This window comes from Peromyscus californicus, unplaced genomic scaffold, assembly GCF_007827085.1.
Source record: "Peromyscus californicus insignis strain IS unplaced genomic scaffold, ASM782708v3 Scaffold_19__1_contigs__length_69161282, whole genome shotgun sequence".
Taxonomy (NCBI): domain Eukaryota; kingdom Metazoa; phylum Chordata; class Mammalia; order Rodentia; family Cricetidae; genus Peromyscus; species Peromyscus californicus.
In genome coordinates, this window is record NW_026294491.1 from 19038722 (window position 1) to 19049877 (window position 11156).

Here is an 11156-nt window from a genome sequence, read left to right on the forward strand (position 1 = left end):
ACCAGGCTGGCCTCAAACTCAGAGATCCGCCTGGCTCTGCCTCCCGAGTGCTGGGATTAAAGGTGTGCGCCACCGCCACCCAGCTTCATCCTAACTCTTTTGCCATGTTATCAAAGTGCTTTTGCCAGGTAACCTCTTCATTTTTTTTTAAAACTTACATTATTCTAAAAATCTGTCCTGATGTTTATATAATCATGGAACATATCTATCTTGACAGATAACACCTTGGCAGGTGTATTTATCCATGAGCTATATCTCCCCAGCCCTGAGAGATGACACTTGAATTTCATCTTAGAAAACATCGTTCACTATAGACATTGTGCTGGGTGATTGTGTGTGTGTGTGTGTGTGTGTGTGTGTGTGTGTGTGTGTGTGTGTGTGTGTGTGTTGACAACTTAACACAAGCTAGGGTCATCTGGGAAGAGGAACCCTCAACTGACAAAATTCTTCCACTAGAACAGACTATAGGGAAATCTGTAGGTCCTTTTCTTGATTAATGATTGGTGTGAGAGGACCCAGACCCCTATGGGTCATGTTAACCCTGGGAAGGTGGTCCTGGGTTGTATAAGAAAACAGACTGAGCTAACTGTAGGGAGCAAGCAGTAAGCAGCATTCTTCCATGGGCTCTGCTCCAGTTCCTGCCCTGCCCTTCCTTCACAGTGGACTATAAACTGTAAGATGAAATAAACCATTTCCCTGTATGCTTTTGGTCAGTGTTTTACCACAACAATAGAAAACTAAGATGAACTTGAAGAGGATTCTGATCTCCCCGTCTTGATTTTCCCCATACTTTAAAACAGCATCAACCACTATGGGAATTCTTGTGTCTACGAAACTTGAAACTTGAACTTGAGAGAAAAGTTAATATTTGTTGGGTAAACACTGGAAGATTTCAGTGCTGGGGCTTAGCATTCTTAGTGCTGTGTATCTCTCATTAGACTCAAGAAATTATTCTGAAGAGAGAACCTCTTAGCATGCTTCAGTTATTTTTTTCAGGAATTAGTTTGGGAGAAAATAAAATGAATGTTAAAAAATATTTGAAACAGTATAAATGTAATCTTCTAAAAGTCTACTTGTTTCAAAGTTTGATAGTGAATGTGTAAGACAACATCAATGCTTTAAATATTAAATTTGTCATACACTGATTTAAAAGTACTCATTGTGACAGATAATGAGAGGAATGGAATGCTCTACTTGTTTAAGTGACCAGAAAACTCATTTGGAGGAATAATGGGCTTTCTCTAGGTTCTGACATAGAAATCTATGAGAGGGCTCACACACAGCTTATTCAAAATGTGTTTGTGGCATTTCCTTTTATTAGGAAATTTCAACCCTCTGTAGATGAAGCCAAGCCATTATTTTGGAAGACAAGAGTGTTTTTCATTCTACTGAACTAACTGGCTAGTCAGCAGCATTTGTCAGTACAGTAGGAAACTCGGAAGAGAGGAGAGGAAATACTGTAGCTTACTATGCTGTGCAAAGGATAGAGCTCTTTGGTTTACCATTGCCCAAAGGGGGCCTTCTCTCTGCTTTGGACTCCACAACAGTGAGGGATAAGAGTTGACCGCTGCCCTGAGGCAATGGCTCAGTGGATATAGTGCTTGCCTTGTAAGCATTGGCCCCTGAGTTCAATCCTGGAAACACTTGTAATCCTAACACTGGGGTGTAGCATGAATCTTAAAAGTTCTTATCAATAAAAACAAACCTGGAGCCAGGTATTGGGGTGAATGCTGGAAGATCAGAGAAGCAGAACAAGCACAGCTTCCTCACCTCGCCAATTCCTCAGCTGATCCTGTTTCCTCAGACTGGAAGCCTCTGAGTTCTCATCCAAATGGATCTCAGCTGAACTGCTACTCAAAAGCCTAAAAGCTTAACCAGGCTCTAGTTCCTGGTCCTCATGCCTTATATACCTTTCTGCTTTCTGCCATCACTTCCTGGGATTAAAGATGTGAGTCACCATGCCTGGCTGTTTCCAGTGTGGCTTTGAACTCACAGAGATCCAGACAGATCTCTGCCTTTGGAATGCTAGAATTAAAGGTGTGTGTGCCACCATTTTCTGGCCTCTATATCTAGTGGCTGTTCTGTTCTCTGACCCCAGATAAGTTTATTAGGGTGCACAATATTTTGGGGAACACAATATCACCACACTGGGGAAACAGAGACAGGAGGATCCTGGGGCTCACTGGCTAGGCAGCCTAGCTTACTCGGTGAGTTCAGAGCCAGTGAGAGATCTGGACAGTTCTTAACAGAACAACACTTGAGCTTGACCTCTGACCTCCATATGCATGTGTACAGAGTGCATGTGTGCTTGTGCACATGTGGGAACACACACAGACACACACAGAGACACAGACACACACACACACACACAGAACATCTAATTTCATCGTCATGCACTGGCTGTTGCTATTTGTTATTGGTGGGCTTGGTCTGTTCTTGGAAGGTAAGGTCTTTGGGAGTCACCACTTATCAAACCAATCTCTGATGACTCAATACCATTGCCATCTCTGAGGCTCTCAGGTGACTTTCTGAAGCTTCACCATGGTCACTGGTGCCACATCTTACAGCAAAGAGATCTCTCTTCAGTTTACGGAAACTGCCCATCTACTTTTCTAACAAAAAAACAGCTACTCAAACACACACCACCTGTCTTGGGTGGGGGGGTGGCCCACTAGCTCTCTGCACTGAGAGTCAAGAAAGGAAGATTATGAAGGGGGAAGAAGCACCGTGAACAAGCTCCCCTAGCTGTCAGAGAAACAGGGCTGCTGAACATGTCAAACCCACCCATATTCCACAGGAGACAATACACGGATGTGGATCCGAAGGCACCAAAAGTTATGCTGTTCAAAGTACCCTTCCCCGCTGGACAGCAGTGGCACAGGTCTTTAATCCCGGTGTAAAGATTTTATAAATTGTTCCAGTATAATAAAAACTCGGGAGTCAGAAACTGGGATAAAAACCTGATAAATCCAAGGAAAGCTGAGAGTCGATTGACCCTCTTTCCACGGTTTTTGAGATCCACCAGCCCCAGAAATCCTCCCTCCTCTCTTCCTGTCCCTCTAGCAAACCTCCTAAATCCTACAAGAACTCTGCGGCTAATCCCAGTCAGGCAATTGCTGACTCTATCCTTTGATTTAAGGTGGCTTTATCATCAACACAGTGGATTGATTATATGAACAGTTCTCCCACAACATTCCAGCATCTGTGAAGGAGAGGCGGGCAGATCTCTGGGAGTTCCAGGGCAGCCTGGGCTACGGGGCAAGTTCCAGGACAGCCAGGTCTACAGAGAGAAATCCTGTCTCAAAAAACCAAAAAAAAAGTATACTTCCCATTCATACTTCATAAATATTTTAAGTGTGGATAACTGCATATATATTTCCTCTTTCAGTGCCTCCTATCTGTACCCCCATCTTACCACCCATACTCCATCATTGACTCCCAAGTACTGTCATAATTAGCTTAGCTCTTATTTATGAGTATTAAGTCTGATCGAGCTTTTTGACAAAGACACAAAGGATAGTCATTGGTGAAAGAGTTGTCTTTTCAACACGAGCAATGGGTCATCCACAGGCAAGGCCAAGACCACCCAAAGCAATAGGAAACACACAGGCACAGATGCTTAATGGAAATGTCTAACTTAGAAATTACGTTAAAATGTATTGCTTAATGTTTTCTTAAATGTAAACACAACACTATAAAACTTTTAGATTAAAACATAGGTGAAAGTCTTAATAATCTTCGTTTAGGTAAGATGTATAAATTTCACACTAAAGGCTTAATCTCTAAAGAAAAGCCCTATAATTTCTACTTCATCAGATTTTAGAAATTGCTCTATGAAAAAATACTTAACAAGATGAGAAGTTATGGAATAAGACAGCACATTTTCAAATCATATGTCCTATAAAAATACTCATATTCTATGTACAGAAAATACTCCTAAAACTCAACAGTGAGGGTTGGTGCAATAACTCAGTGGGTAAAGACACTCATAGTCAAGACCAACAACCTGGGGTTCAAATCCTGAACCCCACATAGCAGAAAGAGAGAAAATCAATTCCTCTGAAACACACACAGCACACATGCACACACTGAAATTTTAAATTCTCAATAATAAGACAGTAAGTCCCCCAACTAAGAAACAGGCAAAAGACTTGAACGTTCACTTCACCAAAGAGAACATACTTTGGAAATTGTGCTTATCCTAAGAGCTTCAACATCAATGGAAATGCCAACCCAAACTACCAATCAATACCATTTTAAAACTATTAGTCAGGTTCAGAATACCAAAATCAAGGGCTTGGCCTCTGCAACCCTCCCAACTTTGCTGATGAAATTCAATGTGGTGTACTACACAACACACAAAATTAAACATCCACTTACTATCCAGCCCATGCACCCCAATAAAATGAAAAGATATGTTCAACCCCCCCCCCCAAAAAAAAAACACATACACTACTGTTCATAGCTGTTCTCTGTAATAGCAAATAAAACTCTGGAGACAATCCAAATGGTAAATGCATAAACAGAACTAGTACCACCATCCAACAGAGTGTTGTGCTTGTAATAAAAAGAGCAATGATTGGATTCACACAACCACTTGGATGACTATCGGAAGCATGGTGCCAAGTGAAGGAAATACATTTCAAAGGGCTACATGCTATGTGCTTCCATTTGTGATGACTCTGTCAAAAAAGAAAGAGACTCTAGCAATAGAGGTGTTTTGATGCTTGCCCAAAGATGTTCCCACAGAGGGACAGCATGGGCAAGCATTGGTGCTCAGGAATTATGCGTGTTCTGACTTCCTCTCTGAGGATCAAGACTTATTATAAGGCTGTGGCTCTGAAATGCTATGGTTTGGTTATAAGAATTGGATAACTGAGGCCACTGGAACAAACCAAAGCACAGGAATAAGTCTATGCACACATGGAGACTGAGCTGGTATAGAAGATGACATAGAAAAACAATGGTGGAAAGATGGCCATGTCAATAAGTGGCACAGGGACAGCTTGAGTGTACATATGAAAATCTTCAAGCCTACTCTCAGCAAAGCTTTCAGAAACTACTACATGCAAACATGTTCAAAACCATAGTGGGGGAGCGAGTGCCTTAGTTGGGGTTTTATTGCTGTGAAGAAATGTCAGGGACAAGGATAGAATCTCTAGTTAGTGGAAAAATGCAGACCCCCATAAGACAGGGAACTAGATCATCTTACAGTTAGGTTGCCTAGCAACAGGACATTGAGTCAGAGCCCTTGACCCTTTTACCCTGTGGACATCCTATACAAACATCCTGTTAGCTTGCCCCACCTTATGCAGATGACAGCTTCTTGCTCCCCCCACCCTGCAGGAACTATATAAACCCTCCTGGAGAAAAATAAAGTTGCACCTTGATCAGAATCTAGACTTGGTGTATTTCCTTGTATCTCCTGTCTCTACATTCCGTCCTTAGGGTGGTCGAGTACTCGTTTAAGCCCTGCTGGCCGGGGCAAAGAAATACCATGACCATGGCAACTCTTATAAAGGAAAGTATTTAACTGGGGGTTGCTTACAGTTTCAGAGGTCTGTTATCAGCATGGCGGGAAGCATGGCAGCACACAGGCAGATTGGTGCCGGAGAAGAACTGAGAGTTCTACATCTGTATTCACAGGCAGCAGGAAGAGAGAGCCACTGGGTCTGACTTGGGCTTTTGGAACCTCAAAGCTCACCCTCAGTGACACACTTCCTCCAACAAGGCCACACCTACTCCAAAAAGACCACACCTCCTAATCCCTCTCAAGTAGTGCCATTCTCTGATGACCAAGCATTCAAATATATGAGTCTATGGAGGCCATATTGTTATTCAAACCACCACAGGAGAAAATGTTTTTAAACAAAGTAGGAATTCCAGATGATAGTCTTCATTATGGTCACTTACATAATAACAAGAAAGTCAGAACTGATCAAAATGTTTGATTATTATTGAATGCTTAAATCATGGAACAATGGAGATAATGTTTATAAATGATATTTTAAAATACTGGAAAGTGCTTATGACATGATGCTAAGTGACTATAAACCAAATGATAAGTTTCTGCTGGAATCTGTTGGGAGTAAAAATGCAACACACTGTTTCTAGTTTATCCCTCAAGTTCCTGATGCTTTGGGCAGCAGATGAGCTGCTTTAAGGATCACATAATGAAAGAAGCAATTACCAAGGTGTGGGAAGGACTTAAAGAGTGTGGCCGTGACTGTATAGACAGGGCTGTCTGGTGGGAGCCGAGGCCTGTGATAAGAGATGCAGCCCGTCTATGGACATCCAGAAGGAGAGAAGAAAAGAAGAGGAGGAGGAGGAGGAGGGGAGAAAGAGGAGGAGGAAGAAAAAACTCACTTCCCAATTTATTCCTCTAATCTTACTGATGTCTTAGCATTGTCTAACTCAAAAAGAAAGCTACGGACTGTGTTTATAACTTATTTAGGGGTGTGTGTGTGTGTGTGTGTGTGTGTGTGTGTGTGTGTGTGTGTGTGTGTCATGTGTGTGCAAGTCCCAAGAGGCCAGACTGGTGTTAGACCCCTGTGGGCTGGATTTCTAGGCAGTTATGAGCCACCCAGTATGGATGCTTAGAACTGAACTAGGGTCCTCTGCAGGAGCAGCAAGCTCTCTTCACTCCTGAACCATCCCTCCAGCCCAATATTTTAAGACCGAATGAACATAAAACACTTTCAACACTGTTGTGAAATTCAGTGTTGAATGGTGGTAAGAGGATATTTTGTCTTATACAAAATTCCTGAAGTCCCACTTTCCAAGAAACAAAATAATTTTTTTTCAGAACATCCTATTCCTTTTGAACCTTAGCTACTCAATTACAGCTCAGGATTTGTTTTGTTGTGCTGTGGTGAGTCGGATTTTCCATTTAATGGAACGAAACAGATGTTCCACACAAGCAGGGGGTGGAGATCTGTTCTTCCCTTGCTTGTCTCTCACCCACAGCCCCATTTATTCCACCTAGATTGTACAGAAACATTCAGGATGTACTGGCGTGTGTGTGTGTGTGTGTGTGTGTGTGTGTGTGTGTGTGTGTGTGTGTGCACTAAAGCACACAAACATGCACATATGCACATACATAGGTACATATGTGCATGTGTACACACAGAATTTTAGGTCAGTAATGACCTGCATCCCAAACACTAGTTTATAACAATCAAGGGATGAGAATAAGTAGAAGCTAAAAGAGAAAGCATATATATACGTGTGTGTGTGTGTGTGTGTGTGTGTGTGTGTGTGTGTGTGTGTGTATCATTTTTTGAGACAGGGTTTCTCTGTGTAGCCCTGGCTACCCTGGAACTCCCTTTGTAGACCAGGCTGGCCTTGAATTCACAGCAATCCACCTGCCTCTGACTTCCAAGTGCTGGGATTAAGGTATATACCACCATGCCTGGCTGAGAAAGCTTAGACAATGAAAACAATTATGAATGTTAGAAGACAAACTACAAATGCATTTTTGGCTTGGAAGGGATGGCTCAGTTGGTAAAGTGTTTGCCTTGAAAGCATGAGTACCTGAGTTCAATCCCTAGAACTCACATAAAAAACAAGGTAGAGTAGCATGCACTTGTAACCTCAGCAACCCGGGAAGCAGAGACATTCAGATCCCTGGGGTTCACTGGTCAGCAAGCTTTCGTAACCAATCAGTGAGCCCTACAATAGTGAGAGACCCTGCCTCAAAAAACAAGATAGAGAGCACCTGAAAAATAACATAAAAGCCAAGGTTGACTTCTGACCTCCACATGCACACAAGTACAGACACACACACACACACACACACACACACACACACACACACACACACACACTCAAATAATAAAAAGAACACATCTCTGCTAATATGATATATTTCCAATAGTGAGTACTGATCAAGGCCAAAACACTTCTAGGCAGTAAGATTGGCAGAGTGAGAACTCACCTTCCAGGGGTTCCACTTTAATAATTTTGGAATTATTAACTCCTAAATTTTTCTTGTTAGTGTCTTCTTATTCTAATACAATTGATCTCAAGGCCCAGTGTGGTCATGAGGAGTTATTAGTGGGATGCATCTTAGGAGTTTAACCCATATAGAATAGTCTCTTATTTCTTTGGGACCCTTTTCCATAGCAGGGAGATTAAGGTGGCAAAGGAGCTGCCCACAGGGTCACCCTGGAAGGGAAAGGCTCTTGGGGAGTCAGTCAGAGAAGTCTGACAGCTGAGGTCATCCTCCACCTGGAAGGGCTTTCCAACTCAGAGGGACAGAACCTGAGGTCATTTGTCCCATTGAAGGGGTAGGACAAAGTTGAGTTACAGATCAACAGTCATGTTGGTTGCCACGAGACTTCTAGAGTTTACGGCCTTTTGTTTTGGGTTTTAGAATTAGTTGGAACCCAAGTAAGGTTTCACATGTTTTAATTTCCCAAGGGAAAGCATGGTGGCTCACACTGCCTGTTATCAACCCAGCAGCCATTTTCTCCTCTTTCCTGTTAGTGGTCAGACATTCAGTTAGAAAGGAAAGATCTCCTGATAGGAAGGTTAGGCCTCTGCTTCAGGCCTCAGGGTGACTCATGAGTCTGGTGGTGACCCACTGATTCCCTGGATTAAGCATTCATGTGGATGCTTAAGTTCCTGCCTAACGAAATGTAGGCAGCCTTCTGCTGTAGAAGGCTTCTCCTGCTAGACTTAAAAACAGTGGACTAAATATTCTAGGCAGAAGGCTCTTCTTATATTTCCTTAGCTCTTCCTGCTCAGAGTTTGATTGTGATACCTAGAGTTGCAGGAGTTGTCTTGCCACCCTTAAGTGAGACACCATCGTGCCATGGGTGGTACAGACAGTATGCAACAATCTATATGACATCACTGAGTCTTTGTAGCAACAGGAAGACAGCAACTTCCAGACATTTTTGTGGGTTGTAGTTTCTGTTTTAATGGGTTATGATTTCTTGTAGTTGCACATAATTGAAACTGGAACTAACGTAAAACTTAAGAGAAAGAAGACAAAGACCATTACCACTTGCAAGGATAGGACATGCAGGTATTGTGTGGCACTATTCCTAGGGAAATGTGAACAAGTATGCACTCACCCCCAGATAAGGAATAAATGACCAATATAAGGATACCACCAAAGTCCAACTTGGTCAGTCAATGAGTTGTATTGGGGTTAATTATAGGAAAATGGGTGAGAGGTTACTTACAGTAGCAGAGATGAGTCCAAGGTTCCATCACCAAAGCCCACTGCAGCATGGGCGAGAGCTCACAAAAGATGGAAGCCTGGAGCACAGCCTGCAGGCAGCCGGACAGGTTGGAGAGTGTTCTCTACACAGAGCTCAGTTGGTCTGAGCCTCTTCCAGGCAAGCTGGATGGTCTCTGTGTCTTACGGGCAGTTTCACTGGTCTCTAGTTCCCTGAGGCAGATTGACTGATCCTGTTTCTTCCAGGTGACTCAGCTGGTTTGAGCCTCTTCCAAGCAGCTCAGCTTGTCTGCCAGTTTTCTAGGCAGTTTGACTTATGTGAGAGTACCTCTAAGCAATTCTTATAGGTTATATGCTTGGGGCAGGGATTAGGGGGAGGACTAATGAGTCTTCTCAGTTTCAGGGACTTCCTGTAGCTATTTTGTTTCCTTTTTTTTTTTTTTTTTTTTTAGTTTTTCGAGACAAGGTTTCTCTGTGTAGCTTTGGAGCCTGTCCTGGATCTTGCTTTGTAGACCAGGCTAGCCTCGAGCTCATAGAGATCCACCTGCCTCTGCCTCCCAAGTGCTGGGACTAAAGGCATGTGCCATGACTGCCTGGCTGAGTTGTCTACTTTTCAAGCTTAAGGAATTTCCTGTACACTATACTCTCCAGTGAGATAGTAGTAGTTCTTTGTTTGGTAGAAGAAAAGTTTTATTATAGGCTGAGTTGCAAATGGTTGGGGATGTGGCTCAGTTGCCAACCACATGCTGAGCATGTGCAAAGCTCAGGGTTTAATCTCTTGCACAGACACACAAGATTAATCTCTAAAGGACAAGGATGGGGCATCTGTCTATCTTCATCTACTAAGGCACAAGGCCATTAATGGGCACAGTCTTGATGTACACTACAAGAATTCGGGTAACATTTCAAGTTTGGATGACCTCATGCCAAGGATTATTCAAGTTAGCCTTGGTTTATGCTTGCTGCCCCTGAATAATTACTTTGTTCACCCTTGAAACCATCTTGACTTAGATGATAAATTATACTTCTTAAAGGTGTTGCTGCACATTTTGATCTTCCTCATCTAAATGTTTTCTTTGAAAAATTACATTTGTTGAGAATTTCATATGTGTATACAATGAAATATGGTCACCTCCACTCTCTACTTCTCTCTTCCAACTGTTACCAGATTTCACCTCTAACGTGTCCTTCTCTAAACTTCATGTCCTCCTCCTCCTCCTCCTCCTCCTCCTCCTCCTCTTCTTCCTCCTCCTCCTCTTTCCTTTTTAAAATTAACCCACCAAGTCCAATCAGGGCCACCTATATGTGCCTATGTGTGGGGCCATCCACTGAAGCATGGACAGCCTACCAGTGGCCACACCCACAATAAGACCCAATTTTCCTTCCTTCAGCAACTGTCAACTGACCAATGGCCAAGAGTTCCTCAGCTAGGGGTGGAGCTTTTGGAGCTCCTCCCTGCTTTGTGATGAGGTTTTTTTTTTTTTTTTTTTTTGGTTTTTCGAGACAGGGTTTCTCTGTGTAGCTTTGCGCCTTTTTCCTGAAACTCACTGGATTTTGTGCAAGCCTTAAGCAGGTAAACGCCGCTGCTGTGCGTTCATGAGTGCAATAGCGTGTCATGTCCAGCTTGACGGACGGCATGTCACAGCTCTCCTCCCCATCCTTAGTCTCTTACGTTCTTTTTGCCTCCTCTTCCTTGAGCCTTGGTGGGGGCTGAGGGGAGATTTGTTTATGGCTGAGACCTCACAGACACTTTTCTCAGCTCCTTGACTGGTTAGGAGTCTCTGTATTGACTGTTGCCCACTGCAAGAAGCAGCTTTTCTGACCAAGGTCGAAGGCAGTACAAATCGTGGGCATAAACATTAGTGCATTTTCTTTTTTAAAAATCGGTTAGGATGGATTCATTCCTCAGAATTAGAGGAAAGTACACTGGAATTGGTAGGTTACACATAGGCTCCCTATAATCACTGAA